This window comes from Lathyrus oleraceus, chromosome 3 (assembly GCF_024323335.1).
Source record: "Lathyrus oleraceus cultivar Zhongwan6 chromosome 3, CAAS_Psat_ZW6_1.0, whole genome shotgun sequence".
NCBI lineage: Eukaryota > Viridiplantae > Streptophyta > Magnoliopsida > Fabales > Fabaceae > Lathyrus > Lathyrus oleraceus.
Window position 1 is genome coordinate 197,561,119 of NC_066581.1, and position 19,197 is coordinate 197,580,315.

The 19,197-nt window shown below is 39.3% G+C and overlaps 1 protein-coding gene and 1 non-coding gene across 2 annotated transcripts in view; one reads left to right on the top strand and one right to left on the bottom strand.

The window, feature by feature from the left end:
- LOC127130389 (uncharacterized) overlaps positions 1-19,197 on the top strand; it is a 133,163-nt gene that overhangs the window by 12,502 nt on the left and 101,464 nt on the right. The window lies entirely within an intron of this gene.
- Positions 12,335-12,441, bottom strand: LOC127133309 (small nucleolar RNA R71). The gene has a single exon (XR_007807293.1). It is a non-coding gene; the product is annotated as a small nucleolar RNA R71 (small nucleolar RNA).

Below are 19,197 nucleotides of genomic sequence, written 5' to 3' on the forward strand. Positions count from 1 at the left end.
ATTTGTTTTTAATTTCAAGGAACTTTTAGGGTATTATTTGCAAATTTTTGAATATTAAAGCACTTATTTGCATATGGAAAATATGTCATCAAATATATTTGAACAAAAAAGTACAGCATTGTCAATTACATTACAAGAGAGAAGGAAAATAAACATCCTATGGATCCCTAGAAGCTCGGGATGCCGGAAGATAAGCTGCACGAAGCCTCTTAATCTCTCTCTCATATGCTACTTCCATATCCGCCTTATCCTTGGCGAGTCTGTCATACCTCCTTTTCCAGAACTTAGAAGACTGAGGAAGTAGAGAAGTCTAAGTATCATCAGGATCATCAATGACCTGATGCTCGAGGAACTCGATCAAAGCATCCTTCTCTTTGATTTGCTGAAGTAACTTTTCTCTTTCACGGATCCAAGCAAGTGAAAGGTCTTCTTCTCTCAACTCCTCTACGCCTTGGTTAGGGAGGGTTGAAGGCCCAGCCACAACCAACGGTGTAGGTCTCAGATAATCATAAGGCATGAGATACTCAGATGCTCTCTTCCTTACCCAAGTCGTGTATGGCTCCAAAGTAATGCAGTTCTTCGGACCTAATTCACTTCTACCCTTCTTGTGAATCTTGCGCCAAGCGCGGACCATCCTGGCTTTCAAGCCTTGGGGATCTTTACCCTCCTGAAAGAACACACCTTCTAACAGAATGTTATTAGGTTTATCCTTTAGGGGGAACCCAAGCTGACGTCGTGCTAATATAGGGTTGTAGCTAATCCCACCACATGTACCAAGAAGAGGCACATTGGAGAATTCACCACAAGAATCAATAATCTGGACACCGTCATATGCACGATCATACCAAGAGATATCATCATTAGTGAGAGACATAAGCCTCGTAGGCCACCGTAGACATCCCTTGTTCTCCTTGAAAGCGACCGTCTGAGGTAAGTGAGAAATAAACCACTTATACAACAGAGGCAAACAACACACAATAGTACCACTACCCTTCGCATTCCTCAGGTGCAAAGAGAAATAGGTATCACCCAACAGAGTCGGAACGGGATTAAGAACCGAGAAGATCCTAATGGCGTTCACATCCACAAATTTGTCGATGTTAGGGAATAATACCAATCCATAGATGAGAAGCACGAATATGGCTTCAAAGGCATCCTCACTCATGGCCTTCCCATAAACGGTAGCTTGAGTAATGAGGAATTCAGAAGGGAGACCTTGAATTCCACCTTTGGTTGTCATATGAACTTTAACCAAGGATTCATCTATGTGCAACATGTCAGCTATCTCTCGAGAAGTAGGAATACTCTCCAAGCCACTGAATGGCACCTGATCCAAAATCAGAATACCCACAAGATGCGCATACTCCTCAAGGGTAGGCAATAGCTGGAAGTCTGGAAAAGAGAAGCAGTGATACAGAGGATCATAGAACTGCGCCAAAGTATTCATCAACCCTTCATCAACCTGAGTAGTCAGCAGAGGCAGAAGCTTCCCATAACGAGCTTTGAAACCCAAGGGATCTAATACATAAGATGTCAGATTCCTTAACTCTTTCAGATCGGGCTGTCTAAAGCTGTACTTCTTTGTATGCCTTTTTTGTCTTTCCATATCTGAAAATTTTGCAAATAAACCCCTTAAGTTCCTTGAAAATTTTCTTTTTATCTGATGATATGGATGCGGATGAATGCATGAATGCATGAATGCAACAATCACACTCGAGGATCAAGCAAAGCACACCAGACAAAGGTCATGGGATAGCTCGTATTATCCTTAATATCAATCATCCATTTTGGTGGATTATGGTTTTCACCTTATCAACACCCGAGTTCCATTGATATTAACGATATACGAACGGTTCAGCCATCCTTAATATCAATCATCCATTTTGGTGGATTATGGTTTTCACCTTATCGACATCCAAGTTCCATTGATATTAACGATGGGTGAACGGATCAACCATGAATCACGGGTTTGTTGTGAGTCACGAGCATGGAGTCTCGGTTAAGAACCACCCAAAGGGAGTGTACTATGGTTTAAACCTGCCGAACATGTTCTACCAGAGGTTCCCATAGTCATTATCCCATCTTTCGAATATTATCGGAGGAACGAATACTCGTATTCCAAAAATATTCTCAAGAGAGACTCTTATGAGTGTAGTATCGCGTAACAATCGCATCAGATCTTACATCTGAACGACCTCCGCACTACGTCCTAAAAAATAGGCCAAGATGGGCTTGGTAAACTAAGGTCCTTGGCTTCTACGGCACATATTGGAAGAATAATGCCTAACCACAAATAACTTGTGTGACATCATTAATCCAACATGACCTCCACCAAGTGAATGGACTCGCAAGTCATGTTGCTAAGGAATAACTCCACACAAGTCGACGAGACTATGCCATTCTCCTATCATAGGGTGCACTCGAGTTCGGGTATAGAACTCATCTCACAGAGATCACCAAGCAAGCAAGCAATTGATATATCAAGAAAATCAATCATTACAAGCAATACAGTAATCCCAAATTGTACAAAAATATGTCATAAACAATATATCACAACAATTGTGAAAAGTTGGCAAACCCACTAGGAAGATTCTCCCCAGCAGAGTCGCCACTTTTCTGTAGCGGTGTATTCGTCACTTTATGATTTATTGACTAAATCAAAAGCAAAGCATACAAAGATAGAGTCGCCACTGCACTTTTATTTATCCAAAGGAATGGCTAAAAAGCGAACAAAAGCCTAAGAAGTTTTACACATAGAAAACTAATGAAAGGTCAGAGATCTGGGTAAGGGGGTAATTATGCAAAGGGAAGGTGTTAGGCACCCAATGCATCCTAGGTACTCCTAGGGAACCTTTTTCACAACTTGTTAAAAAGATATTGTTTATGAAAATATTTATTGTGCAAACATTAATTGGGAGGATGAGAGAAGAATGTATAATTTTTATTATTTTTGTGTTTGGATGGATAACCATTGCCTACGTACCTTTATAGGATCAAAACCTCGTAGTTCGGCTAAAAGATTTCCAAAAAAGTAAGTGGATTGATTTTAAACAAAAGCCCTAAGGTCTTTCATTATCCACAGGAGAAAACTCAACCTATACAACCACAAGTCCACCATGTGAGAAAAGCTTCAACTTGCTAGTGAGGGACGATGCCCTATAATAAGCAAGGAAGTCTTACAATTCAATCACTAAGGACAAAAGGTGAGATTCACATCAACCACTAAGATAATTGAGATCTATGGCTAATGTATGAAAACTTATCAAGAAGTGGACAAGGGCCCCAAAACAATTGAACGAGTGGAATTAGTCAATTAAGATTATTCACAAAAAGATGGTCAAAGTATGATTAGAATTCAATTCAAAAGAAGTATTGTGAAAATGAAGTTTGAAAATCAAAGGCTTAAGGCCTAGGTTTCTAATTTGAAAAGAAATGAAAATGTTTGCACAATATTTTTCTGGTTTGAGTTAACATGCAAATGGAGGTTTAAAGAACAAAAATGGGTGAGATGTTAAGGGATGCAAAACTTCTTAGATGTTCACCTCTTGAGATCATATGTAGATGATCCAAGTGATTCCTTTGGAAAAGGCAACAAGTGATAACAAATAAACAACATAAATGGATACCGGATGCCAATCAATGGACTTACACCAATCTCACAAAACAAAAATGGATACCAGATGCCAATCAATGGACTTACACTAGTCTCACAAAGCAAATAACACAAATGCAAAAAGCAAGAGGAAACAAGTTGCCAATAAATGGTCTTACACTCGACTCCAAGGAAATAGGATGCCAATCAATGGTCTTAGTCCCAACTCCTACCAGATCACAGGAAACAACTGCCAATAAATGGGCTTACAATTGACTCCTCACAAGAAACAAATAACAAATGCAATAAGCAAGAGGAAACAAGTTGCCAATAAATGGTCTTACACTCGACTCCAAGGAAATGGGATGCCAACCACTGGTCTTAGTCCTAACTCCTACCAGATCATAGGAAACAACTGCCAATAAGTGGACTTACAATTGACTCCTCAATGGACAAAGCAAAATGTCACAAAATATGAACAAATGATCATGGGATGATATACAATTAATGAAAACAAATGCACAAAGGCACCCACAAACAATTATGCACATATGGGCAAACAAACAACAAGCAACCAATTAGCACACACTATACACAATCAATAGGCTCAAGCATGGTTAGGCTTTAGAAACAAGCCAACTGGAATGGGGTGTTTTGAGCTCTTAACCCTAACATTGAGAGTTAGGGTGAAGCAGATGAAATGGAGATGAGGGTTATGCCTCATAGCTCTTATCCCTGGCCTGGGATAGCTTTAATCAATAGAAAGTGTGGGAGTTCAGAATGAGGGAACTCTTCTCCATATATGATGGACTCTATAAGATCTTGGGTTCTTATTCACAATGCATCAACACATAGTGTGAGCAAAGTGAATGACACAACTGAATAGCAGGGGATGGATTACACATCCCTTTTATCTGCCAATTGCCTCTTAAGAGGACTTTACCTACTTGGCACAAAATTAAACAAACAAAAAGATGGCCTCTTAAGGAGGGCTTTAGACAGGTGCCTGCCAATAACAACAGGTCTTCCAGACTACATGAAGATTAGGGGTTATACCTAAGTGGTATGCCAACCACAAGCAAAAGCAAAGCAAAGTTCAAATGAACTTAAAGCAACTTAGGTACCTGTGGAAACAACTGAACAAATCAGTACAATACTCAGACAAACAGACAACAGTCAATAACAAACAGACAATCCCAATGTACAACACATAAGCCATGAGGCAAACTCAAGTGACTTATCATCAACCTACAAAACAGCAAATGTTAGCAATCAATAGCAACTATCAACATTCAAATGATGAAGCTTCATTAACCATGGAATTTGGATGTTTGAACCTGAAATTCAAAGCTCACATGTAAGTACAAACCACTAGGTCAAAGCCTAGGGTCAAAGGTGAAGAAAAAATTCAAAACAGGAGCTGAAATTCAACACAATGCAACTTCAAACACATATTAACATGTCTTAAAAAGGATCACATCAAAATCATCAAGCAAAAGCATTTCATGATCAAAAGAAGTCAAAGGCAATTTTAAAGCTCATATTTGGACATCATGAATGAAAATTCCAAATCAAAACAGAAATGATTCAAATAATTCTGGAAAAATATATGAGCATTCAACACATCCAACATGATCAACATACAAAAAATCAGAAGCATCAAAGATCATTTGGCATGGAAATGAAATTGCACAAGTTGAACAACCAAAGGTGTGACACAAATTGTCACACCATGCAAACACATGCATAAAACAGAAATGGTAAATGGGAAAAATACCAAACCAAGCCTAAAACATCCATCAATGTGTCTAGAATCATCATGTAAAATTTCATGTCCATTGCATTAAAATCAAGAATTTCACAATAGAAAGAGCAAGGCAAAGTCACAAAAGCACATATTATCAAAGATTCTAGCACCATTCAAAATCCAGCCATGCACAACTTTAAAATTTAACATCATTAAAGTCTAGACATCCTAAGGATCAAGTAGCAAAAAACCAGGCATATTTTGGATCATTTTTCAATTTTTTATGATTTTTTAAAGTTGGCATAAAAAATTTGAAACAAAAATAATCATAGCACATGGAAATGGAGGGAAAGCATATAATATGAAAGCAATTTGAATAATGCTGTGCGCCAGAATCGAACAATGTTAACATTTGAAATGAGCGCGCCAACTAATTGAAACGACGTCGTTTCACACAAAACCCTAACAAAACCAGTTTGGACGCAAGACCGTCGCTAGGCCGACGCAAACATGAAGATCTTCATCTTCTTCACGAAGAAGAAGATGAACAGTAACATGAACTTCAAGCCAATTTCCAGAATTTTCCAGAAAATCACAAATCATACATCATTTTAAAGCTCTTTCCATGGAGAACATAGATCAACTAACATCTAAGCACAAATCATCAAGAATAGAGAGAATCGAGCAAAATCATTTCAACATGTCAAACTTCAATCACACATATCTCATGTTATAGTGCATCATTTCACACGATTTTTTCACCAGAATTATCAGCAAACCTAGATCTACAAGAATATGTGCATAAATTTCAAAATTAAAAGGTTCGAAAATTGACCTCTTGAAGAGCAAAATCTTTGAAATGCACGATCCACAGCTTTGAAGTATTCAAATCCACTCTACAATGCTTGAAATGATGTTTGATGAAGAGATTGAAGCTTGAAAGGTGTTGGATCTAGCTCAAAACAGAATTTCCATTTTCATCTTCATGAGCTTGCTACACTTGGTTCTTGCTCGAATTTCACAATCTAATGCTTGATCATTTTTGGAAAGTTGAAATTATAGGTCACTTTCCATTTTTGGAAACTTTTGACTTGACTTCAAATTCTTCAACCTTGATCTTTGGTATGATGAATAAGCATGATTTGGACATGAATGGGATGAAGAAACTCAACTTCCACACTCAAAACCCATAGTTGACTTTTCAGTTGACTGCATTGGCCCTTAGATGACCTGAAAATGTCCTGATGAATTTGGGTCCTTAACCACCTGGGAACTTGCTCCAAAATGAACCCATAGCTCATATAAGCTCCATATGATGATCACATGATCCATATCTCAAGAAAATACCATATGCTCTTTGTACCATGAATTCACCTGATGCCTTGACTTGTTGACTGCTTAAGCTGCAAGTAACAAAGGTTAATGACATATTTTTGTACATTTTTGGTTAGTGATTTAAAAGAAAAGCAATGATATACAAATGCAAGCAATGCTTGGTGATCAAGAACCACTCTCAAAGAATATATCCCACCCACAAGGAAGGAAGCAAGGTGTCCAATGATCCTTGAGGCAATGCAATGTTATGATATGATGCCATGAGGGATCTTAGGGCCAAAATTGGGGTCTTACAGAGTGCAAATTGTTCGTCTGTTCTTGGTATTCAATCACTCTTCACCCTGATCGTCTGAAAGTCGAGGTTGTTCATGTCGACAAGTTCATGGTGGATTGAATAGGGGCAGCTGTAACACCTCAAAATTTGCCCTCCTCTTCTTGGGACTAGTTTAGCATATTGCATTTCATTTTTTAGGACATTAGGCATTTGCATATTGCATATCATGTGAGAATAGACAAGTCATCCTCCTAAGTCTTTCTCGGAAGATAGAGAGGTTAAGAGATTCAAGCCTGAGGGTCTCATAAATTGATCACTAGCCATCTGAAGGTATGTGCTTCAATTAGGGTTTTCTTGATCTCTCAAGGAGGTTGAGCATTATCTTGTTTGCAAGGGTACATCATCATCATCATGGTTATGTCCTTATCAAAGGTTTCAGAATTCAGGATCAGGTTCCTTGGGATTAGGGTTTTGACCTCTGGTCAACCCTAATCAGTGCCATTCTTTCAACCAGGTATTTTCAAGGAGATGAGGTTATTTGCTTGGATGAGGAGCATATGATTATTGTGTGAAGCTTACAAGAGCTAGGGTGTCATTTTGGAGCCAATCCCTCAAGTGATTGAAGCTCAAGCTGATCAGAGCACTTCTAAGTCATTTGTCAACCAAAAAGTCAACAGAAAGTCAACTGTGGGTTTTGAACTGGGAAATTGGGTTTTTTCATCCCATTCATGTTCTAACAATGTTTATTCATCATGTCAAATGCATATCTTGAAGAATTTGAGGTCAGATCAAAAGTTACCAAAAATGGAAAGTGACCTGTAATTGAAAGTTTCCAAAAATGGAAAGTTTTTGGTTCAAATTCAACTTGATATTACATCATCAAAGAGGCTTCAAATGAATTTTTGTCCAACATGAAAGTTAAATATATTTCTCTCCCATTTCCAAAAAGTCTAAGATCATGAGTTTGTGATGAATGGTTGAGGAGATATGATCAAATCATTGCCAAGTGTGCTTGAAACTTCAAAAGGGCATAACTTTTGACTCATAACTCCAAATTGAGTGGCTTTTTTTTCATATTGCTCCTTTTGACCTGTAATTTCCAAATCTATCATGGCATGGCATGAAATTTCATCACATGATCATTTGTTCTTTCATGACCTTTTTGGAGGGAAAATGATAAATTTAAAATTGGTGCATTTCATGAACTAATTTCCATTGCCATTGTGTGCATGAGGTGTTTTTAAGTGAATTTGAGCTCTCATTGGTTACTGTTCACGTATGCATGCTCCATACACCTCCATTTTCCAATTTTTGGTCACACACTCTATTTCACTTAATCACAATTAACCAAGCTTAATTAAGTTTCTCAACATGATTAGTGAATAGTATAAATACATAATCCTAACAGAATTTGGGAGAATTCACCATTTCTAGATCTAAAATCTTCTTCCCCCCAAATTTCTCTCTCCATTGAAATTCAAATTTCTTCCACATAAGCCTTCAATTTTCTTCCATATTCTTGTTCTCTGGTGTTGATTTAGTATAGATCAAGCATTGGATCATCAAATTTGGACCAGAATCGTGCTGTGCAAGTTCAAGAACACAAACATGGAAGTTCAGATTTGAGCAAGATCTAAGCCACTACAAGCTCCAATTCCTTCATAAAGCTTCATAACAGTGATAGAGGAGTGTATTTGAAGCTTGCCAAGCCTTGAAACTGCGAATTCCAGGAACTGTTCTTCAAGAGGTTAGAATTTTGAACCTCTTAATTCTTCAAATCGTTGCCATGTTTAAGTAGATTGCATCATGCTGAGCATTCTGGTGGTTGTAGAAGTGAAGTTGGTCGTGTATTGCATGAGTTATGCTTGATTGAAGTTTTGAAACCAATAATGTTTTTGCTCGATTCTTTAAATTCATGGCTTGTTTTGATGAAATTTTGATTGATATGTAACCTACGTTGAAGGAGGTTTCGTTTGGTATAATTATTTCACAATTCTGGAAAAAAAAATCACGTGGTACTGTTCACCACCGTCTTCATGAGGAAGACGGTGGTTTCCGCCATGAGCCCCACCGTGCACGGCCAAGGGTACTGTAGCGCTAGGGTTTCTGCAAATTCACTGTAGCGCTCCAAAACGACACCGTTTTGGTCCAGGCGCGCCTCACTTCGATTCTGCCTGGCAGCGTTTTTTCAAATTCACTTCACATTTACCTTTTCCCTCCATTTATTCTATGCCATGCCACATTAATTCAAATATTTTCTTCCAACTTTAAAAAATCATAACTAATTGAAAATAGCTCCAAATTGAATGCAATTTTTTGCCAAATGTTCATTGAGATGTCTAGTATTTTATCATGTGATTTTCCTGATTTTATCATTTATGGATTTTGACTGGTGAATTGTTATTTGATCATGATGCAAAATGTGACATGCTTCATTCATTCTATTGTAAAATGCTCATACATTGGCCAATTGACTTGAAATTTGGTACACTGATTCCTAACATGTTGATGAAATTTTGAGGCTTGGTTGTGTATTTTTCTCATTTTTCATTTCTGTTTTAGGCACATGAATGTGTGGTGTGACAATGTGTGTCACACAATTTGATGTCATACTTGTGCATTTTTATTTCTAGATCAAATGAGCTCCTCTGTTTATGATTTTTGGCATGGTGATTGTGTTTGATATGTTGTGTGCACATAAAAATTTCCAGAATTGTTTGAGTCATTTCTGATTTAATATGGAACTTTGATTCTTCATGTCCAATTGTGATCACCTTGTGTACCTTTTGCCTTATCTTGTGCAATACATGACTTTGCCTGATGATTTTGACTTGGTCCTTTTTAGGACATGTTCTTGATTGAATGTAGTTGCTTCATGTTGAATATCAAGTTCTGTTTTGACTTTTTGATTCACCTTTGACCCTAGGCTTTTCCCTAGGGGTTTGTACTCACATTTGAGCTTTGAATTTCAAGTTCAAGCTTATAGTCTTGATGGATGATGTTGATCTCATAAATTGAGATGCAAAATGATGTGTTCCACTAACATTTCTTGTGTTGTAGGTTCCTTGGAGATGAAATCATTTGAGTTGTTTACTTGTTGGCTTGACTTGTTGTGTCTATTGGAACCATTGTTTGTTTGTCTGAATACCATACTGATTGATTGGTTGTTTACACAAGTACTTTAGTAGCTTTAACTCATTGCTTGAGTTGCTTTGCTTTGCTTTGCTTGTGGTTGGCATACCACTTAGGTAACTTCCTATTCTCCATGTAGTCTGGAAGACCTGTCATGTTATGTTGGCAGGCACCTGTCTGAAGCCCTCCTTAAGAGGCAATGCTTGTGCTTGTTTATCTTTGTGCCTTGTACATGTAAAGACCTCCTAAGTGAAGAGGCATTGGCAGATAGAAGGGATGTGCAATCCATCCCCTGCTATTCAGTTGAGTCTTTCATCTTGCTCGCACTACGTGCTGATGCATTTTGAATGAACACCCAAAATCTTTTATATAGAGTCAATCATTGTGGAGTAGAGTCCCCCATTCTGGACTCCCACACCTTCATTGATTCTAGCTCTCCCAGGCCAGGGATAAGAGCTATGAGGTCTTACCCTCATTACCTTTTCATATGCTTCACCCTAACTCTCAATGTTAGGGTTAAGAGCTCAAAACACCCATAACAGAACCGGCTTGTTTGTCGAGGTTGATTTGACCCCTTGACTAAAGCCCAGCCTTGTATGAGCCACTTGTTTGCATATAGTGTGTGTGCTTGCTCTCCTGTGCTTGTGTTTGCTTACTTGTTGTTTAGGCTAGCTTCCTTCCTGTGCGAGTTAGGTTATGTTAGAAACCTCAACCTAGGACTATTGTGGATTGCATGACAACTTTTAGGCTCGAGTCAGTCTCCCTATTAGTTTGTCTTTTCCCGATCTCTGGTTAGGAGAAAATTTCTCCCCTGTTAAGGGGAACTACGTCGCCCTGATCCTCCTACCAGATGAGGTACGTAGGCAGGAGATCGTGTGAGATCTCTCCGAGCAACCTTTTCTTTCTTGTGTGTGTTTGCTTGACAGTTATTAGGCTCGAGTTCCAGACTCCCTATTAGCTTATCTGTTTGATAACTTTTTTGTGTGTGTTTGGAGTCTGATGTAAGTCCAGCGATTGGGATTCGGTTTCCTGTGTGCATTTGTTTGGTGTGTTTGGAGTCTGATGTAAGTCCAGCGATTGACATTTCGGTTTCCTGCGTGTGTTTGTTTCTTTTGTTCGGAGTCGGACGTAAGACCAACGATTGGCAGTCTGTTTCCTTTTATGTGTTTGCTTTGACGTCTCAGCGTCTTTGTATGTGGTTTGTTTCAGCGTGCGTTAGCCGAACTACGGTAGCTCTGATTCTCATTCCAGATGAGATACGTAGGCATAGGATGCGATATCCTAGCGAGCCCGCTCCCCTCTTCTTCCATCTGTGTTTTATTCCAGTATGTGTGTATTCTTTGAGCAGTTATTCAGCAACCTTATTCTTTTCTTTTGAGCGTGGATCCCGTCGAGTACGACGAACATGAGGGGTGCTAATACCTTCCCCTTGCGTAACCGACTCCCATGCCTTGCATCTCCGGTTGCGAGACCATTTCCTTTCCAGGTTTACTTCGAGCGTTTCCTTTCCCTCCTTTGGGATAAATAACGCACGGTGGAGGCTCTGTTTGTTTTTTTCCAGCGGTTGTTTTTCGCGGATGCGACAATTGACACTTGGTCTCTGTGGTTCGATAATCTTTTATATTACTCTGACGCGTTCGTACACTTGGGAACACCAAGTTTTCCAACGCATCATGTTTTTGGCGCCGTTGTCGGGGACCAATTTCGTCAAATTTCATTTTCCTGTTGTTATATCGTTTAGACTTAGGTTATTTCCCGCCGGTCGATGCGAAAAACTCGCAGCACCGGAAGTTTAAGTTTAGTAAACCCTCTTGCGGAACCTGAACGTTACGCTCGCGCACGTTTATTCTTTCATAGAATTAAGAGAGCTATGGCCGAAAATCAAAACCAAAGACCTCTTAAGGACTTCGCTCAACCATCTAACGAAGAACCTAATTCTAGTATAGTAAACCCAATCATCCCAGCCAATAATTTTGAACTTAAACCATCCCTGTTGCAACTAGTGCAACAGAGACAATTCGCGGGTCTCGCTACCGATAACCCAAACCAACATTTAAAAATATTTCTTCAATTAGCATATACTTTTAAAACCAATGGAGCTTCTCCTGAGGCAATATGTTTAAGATTATTTCCTTTTTCCCTCAGAGATAAAGCTCTATCATGGTTAGATTCCCTTCCACCCAATTCCATTACCACTTGGGATAACCTTAGAAGAGTTTTTCTTGCTAGATATTTTCCCCCGAGTAAGACCGCCGTTCTTCGAAACCATATAACTAGATTTACCCAAAACCAAGGAGAATCGTTGTTCGAAGCTTGGGAGAGATAAAAAGAGTTGTTACGAGCATGCCCACATCATGGCTTAGAAAATTGGTTAATCATTCAAACCTTCTATAATGGACTTCATTACAACACAAAGATGACCATCGACGCTGCCGCAAGCGGTGCTCTGATGAACAAACCTTACCCTGAAGCTAGTGCCCTCATCGAAGACATGGCTCAAAACCATCAATCATGGGGAGTCGAACGAGCGACAGTTGAGAAGAAGGAAGCCCAAGGAGGAGTGCATGAACTAAGCTCTATAGACATGATGCAAGCTAAAATGGACGCATTAGCCCTTAAGGTCGAGCATATGTGCATAAACCCGAATACTGTAGCCGCAGTTTCGTCGGATTGTGAGATATGTGGAACCCAAGGACACCAATCCGCAGAATGCAGTCTATTAAACGAAACCCACTCCGAGCAAGTGAACTACACCCAAGGGAACCCATATTCGAATACCTATAACCCTGGAAGGAGGAATCACCCTAACTTCTCCTATAGAAACAATAATCCAATTCAAAATAATGCACCTCCGAGACCTAGTTATCAAGCCCCTAGATCAAATCAACCTATGCAACCTGTACCACCAAAGCCGAGCCTTGAGAAAATTATGGAAAATTTTATCACTGCTCAAACCCAACAAAACAAGGAGTTCATGAACCAAAACATTCATGTTAACGAATTGATTACTCAGTTAGGAACCAAGGTTGACCAAATAGTTACTCATACCAAGATGCTTGAAACCCAGATCTCTCAGGTAGCTTTAAACCAAGCCCCTCAGACTACACCTGGAGGACAATTCCCTGGACAACCTCAACAAAATCCGAGAGGGCAAGCCAATGCCATTACCCTACGAAGTGGGAACGCTTATGATGAGCCACCAAACCCAAGATTAAGTGAACCCGAAACTTCTAAGGAATGTACCAAACCCCCGGACGAAGTAAAGGAACCAGAGGAATCTGAAAACCAGGAAGGTCGAGATAAAGGAGAAGAACCTAAAGATGAAATTTACGTACCTCCCCCGCTATATAAACCACCTATACCATATCCGCAAAAGACTCAAACAAACCCAGATCAATAAACAGTACCAAAAATTTATTAAAGTTATAGAAAAACTTCATGTAGAAATCCCTTTCACAGAAGCCATCATCCAAATACCTTCTTATGCAAAGTTTCTGAAAGACATCCTTACCAACAAACGTAGACTTGACGATCCGAAGCCTTTGGAATGTAATGCAATTTCCGAGGACAAATTAGCAAAGAAAGATAAAGATCTTGGAAATTTCTCCATTCCTTGTCTTTTGGGTAATCATGTCATCGATAAAGCTTTTCTAGACTTAGGAGATAATGTGAGTTTAATGCCTCTAGCAGTTTGTGAGAGATTAAATTTAGGAAAATTATAACCCACTAAGATGTCACTTCAGTTAGCCGATAGATCTGTTAAATATCCGATAGGCATTTTAGAAGATGTTCCTGTTAGGATAGGTCAACTATTTATCCCTACTGATTTTGTCGTCATGGACATCAAAGAGGACAATGATATACCAATTCTTCTAGGTAGACCATTCTTATCAACTGCAGGAGCCATAATAGATGTCAAGAAAGGAAAGTTGACATTTGAGGTAGGCGACGAGAAAATAGAATTTATACTTTCGAAATTTCTTATGGCACCTGTGATGGGAGACTCGTGTTATGCCTTAGATATCATTGATGAATGTGTTAGAGAATTAGAACAAAAAGAAACTATTAAGTTACCATCAACCCCCATAAAGGAAGATGATGACTTTAAAGAACCTTACATCGATGATAACCTTTACGAATGTTTATCCCTTACTCCAGATCCTATACCATGCCCTAAGAAACCAACCTTAGAACTTAAGGAGCTGCCTAAGAACCTGAGATATGAGTTCCTCGATGAAAAGATGAGTCGTCCAGTTATAGTTAGTGCTACCTTGAGCCAAGAGGAGACGAACCAACTTTTAGACGTTTTACGAAGATATCCCTCAGCCTTATGATATAATATCTCTGACCTGAAAGGTATAAGCCCATCCGTATGCATGCATCGGATTTCGCTCGAAGAAGATTCAAAACCCTCTAGGGAGCATCAGAGAAGAATAAACCCTATAATGAGTGATGTTGTTAAGAAGGAAGTTCTTAAGTTACTTGAGGCAGGTATAATCTATCAGATCTCGGATAGTAAGTGGGTGAGCCCTGTGCATGTAGTACCTAAAAAGGGAGGCATCACAGTCGTGCAAAATGATAAAGGCGAACATGTAGCAAAACGTTTAGAAGGAGGATGGCGGATGTGTATGGATTATAGAAAATTAAATAAAGCAACTAGGAAGGACCATTTCCCTTTACCATTTATTGACCAGATGTTGGAGCGTCTAGCCAGACACTCTTACTTCTGTTATCTAGATGGATATTCTGGATTCTTCCAAATACCTATTCACCCAGAAGATCAAGAAAAAACTACCTTTACATGCCCCTATGGAACTTTTGCCTACAGACGAATGCCTTTCGGCCTCTGTAACGCCCCAGCTACTTTCCAACGCTGCATGATGTCAATCTTTGCAGATTACCTAGATGGTATCATGGAAGTGTTTATGGATGATTTCTCGGTTTGTAGGTTCGATTTCCACAATTGCCTTGCTAACCTTGAGAAAATCCTGGAGAGATGCGTGGAGGTGAACCTCGTGCTAAATTAGGAAAAATGTCATTTCATGGTAATCGAAGGAATAGTTTTAGGACATATAGTTTCCGAAAAAGGTATAGAGGTAGATAAAGCTAAAATAGAAGTTATAGAAAACCTAAAACCACCAAAAACAATCAGAGAAGTCCGAAGCTTTCTTGGACACGCTGGATTCTACCGGCGTTTTATTAAGGACTTCTCCAAAATAACTAAACCGTTAACCGGACTTTTAATGAAAGATGTTGAATTCATTTTTGATGAAAAATGTAATGACGCATTTAATCTTTTAAAGCAAGCATTAATCTCAGCACCCATTATGAAACCGCCTGATTGGTCAGAACCTTTTGAGATAATGTGCGATGTTAGTGATTATGCAGTTGGAGCCGTTCTAGGACAAAGAAAAGATAAAAAATTACATGCCATTTATTATGCCAGTAGAACCCTAGATGCTGCCCAGCTTAATTACGCAACAACCAAAAAGGAATTACTCGCTGTAGTTTTCGCTATAGACAAATTTAGATCTTATCTAGTAGGAGCAAAAATTATTGTTTACATCGATCATGCTGCCATTCGTTACCTATTAAGTAAAAAAGATGCCAAGCCCAGGTTACTCCGATGGATTCTATTACTACAAGAGTTTGATTTCGACATAAGAGATAAAAAAGGCACCGAAAATGTAGTGGCCGATCACCTTTCTAGGCTAGAACATCTAAAACCTGAACTAGTACCCATAAATGATGATTTCGCCTATGATAGACTGATAGCTAAAGTAGAAACCATTGAAGACAATAACCTAGATCCTTATGAGCATCCCCAAAATTCCTTAGCAATAAGTAACGTACCCTGGTATGCAGATTTCGTTAATTACCTACCTGCTGATATAGTACCCCCTGTTCTTGACTACCACCGCAAGAAGAAATTCTTCCACAATGTGAGAAACTTCTATTGGGACGAACCGCTCCTTTTCAAAAGGGGTAAAGATGGCATTTTTCGCCATTGCGTTCCAGAAGAAGAGGTAAATAATATTATCGAGCATTGTCATTCTGCACCTTATGGTGGACATGCAAGCACCTCTAAGACATACACCAAGATTCTTCAAGCTGGCCTATTCTGGCCCACCATGTGGCGTAATGTCTATCCTTTCATTGTCAAATGTGATAGATGCCAACGCACTGGAAACATTTCAAGACGAGATGAAATGCCCTTAAGAAACATTCAGGAAGTAGAACTCTTTGACGTATGGGGTATAGATTTCATGGGACCTTTTCCACCATCCTTAGGAAATAGGTATATCCTAGTAGCTGTAGACTATGTGTCTAAGTGGATTGAAGTTATAGCTGCACCCACAAACGACACTAGGGTAGTAATCAAATTATTTAAAAACTATATATTCCCTAGATTTGGAACACCATGTTTAGTCATAAGCGATGGAGGATCACACTTTATATCGAGAATATTTGACAAACTTTTAAGAAAATATGGAGTTAGGCATAGACTAGAAACACCATATCATCCACAAACTATTGGCCAAGTAGAAGTATCTAATAGGGAAATAAAACAGATCCTAGAGAAAACTGTTTCTATTTCTAGGAGAGACTGGTCTCAGAAGCTTCAAGAAGCATTATGGGCCTATAGAACCGCTTTCAAAACCCCTATAGGAACTACTCCTTACCAACTAGTTTATGGAAAATCTTGTCACTTACCATTCGAGTTAGAGCATAAGGCCTATTGGGCCATTAAAACTTTGAATTTAGACTACTTAGCCGCTGGAGAAAAGCGTATCCTGGACATTCATAAATTAGAAGAGCTTAGGCAATCTGCCTACGAAAATGCAAAAATATATAAAGAGAGGACAAAAGCCTATCATGACAAAAGAATAGTAAAGAAAAACTTCAATGTAGGCGATTTTGTTCTCCTTTTCAACACTAGGTTACGACTTTTCCCTAGAAAGCTAAGTTCAAGATGGACTGGTCCCTTCGAAGTATCCAAGATTCTGAGATCCTGAGCCGTAGAAATCAAGAACGATACCTGTAGTCCATTCCTTGTAAATGGACAAAGACTGAAGCTCTACGAAGGAGGAGACATTCCAACATACTACTCAAGCTACACCCTGATTGATCCACCAATTACCACTACTACAGGTGTATAAATTCTAACCGTCAAGCTAATGACGTTAAACAAGCGCTGTGTGGGAGGCAACCCATGGTTTTTCTTTTCATTTTACTTTTTTTTCGCATTTATTTACATTTATTTTTATTTTTATTTTATTTTCTCTTATTTTGCATTGAGACTAAAGTTTGAATGGTTTGTATTTTCAGGGTTTTGATGACATGCATGTCGCCTATAGAGACAATGCTCAGAGGGAGCGCTACATTGCGTTATACCAGCGCCCTATGGCATCCACACGTTACCCTGATCAGCATTGTATGGAGGCACTGGGTATCGAGCCTAGTATCCGATTCCTTAGCCACCAGCTCCACTGGGACGAATTTGCTGATGACTTGAGCAACACATATAGGAACCTGACTTTGGAGTTCCTGAGTTCATTCGACTACGACCCATATTCTGGACCAGATGGGTATGCTGCTTTCAGGCTTTTTAGAGTTGAGTACTCCTTCAGCCAGAAAGAGTTCGGCGACTTATTAGGTTTCCAGACTACTCCTGATGCTATCCCGGAGACACCTTTGGGATATTTCCTGGGTAAGGAAGTGGAGAAGTTTTGGAGTGATATATCAGGCGGCGGAAGCCAGGATCCATCTACACAATTATCTTATGTTATACATAACCCAACCTTCAGATATTTTCAGATGATATTAGCACATTCCTTCTTGGGAAGACAGGATGCAAAGACTCTACTGAGTGAAGAGGAGATCTTCCTATTATTTTGCGCATCCCAGTCTCGCCCAGTAGCATGTGGGAACTTTTTATTGAATAATCTCAGTGGTATCACTAGATCCACCGAAGGAGTCATCCATGTTGGTGGAATCGTCACACAGATTACTGTCGCTTTGGGTCTGTCTCGCAAGTTGTTGCATCTTCGGACCTACTGTGGATATACTACCATGGACATCGATTTTTGTTTGACCAGAGGATTGATGAGGAGAGCCTCTTTCCACCCATGTCAGTTCCGATTGCTAGTTGACAGTGAGGCCATCCATTACTTCACATTGCCAGACCCTATGATCACTAGTGTGCATGATCCAGCGAATTGGAGTTATGCTCTAGAGGGCCAAGGAGAGACCGTTGAGGAGCTGGGATCGCCCCCAGTTGCTGAATACACACCTGCACCACCATCTCCTATAATCATTATTCTCTCTAATAATCATTCATTGCAGACACCCGACATACGCACCTAGATTGCTGAGTGCCGTAGAGAGATTGCAGCGCTTAGACAAAAAGTGGCGGACCTAACTTTACAGATTGGAGTGTCTGATCTCACCCATGCTACTGAAGCCGATTGTCTATATCAGGAGATCACCGAGCTCAGGCAGGAGATAGCCGTGCTCCGTGAATCCACTCAGGCAGACGACCACCCTAATACCTGATCTCACCATTTCACTTTATTTCTCTTTCATATATTTATCGTATTTGCATTACTCATTTTACATTATCACATTTGGATACTATATAAACTACTACCGTACATTAGTATTTCTATCTTTATCTATATATGTTTTATATTTATTTTATTTTGCATTTTAATTTTTTTTCAGTTATTTATTTATATTTATATTTAATTTCTGTTTTTGTTTTTGTTTCAGTTTCACTTTTTATTTTCGTTTTTACTTTTATACAATTTATGCAAGTCGAGGAAACTAGGAGAATCACAAGACAAATGCTATCCAAACCCCCTCAAAGCCAAAAGACAAGCGAAGCCCAAACCAAAGGACCAAAATCTGGCCCAGCCAGATTTTTCCTTGTGGCGCCCGCCATAGGACCTGTGGCGCCCGCCACAGCGTCTGTAAATGGTCGGGGCAGACCTCTTTTCTTCACCATTTTTGCAACTTGTAACCTCCAAAACCCATTTTTTCACCTTGGAAAAAAGCCCTTGAACCCACAAAAAGCTCATACTTTCCTAACCATCATTCCACACAAATCATTAATCC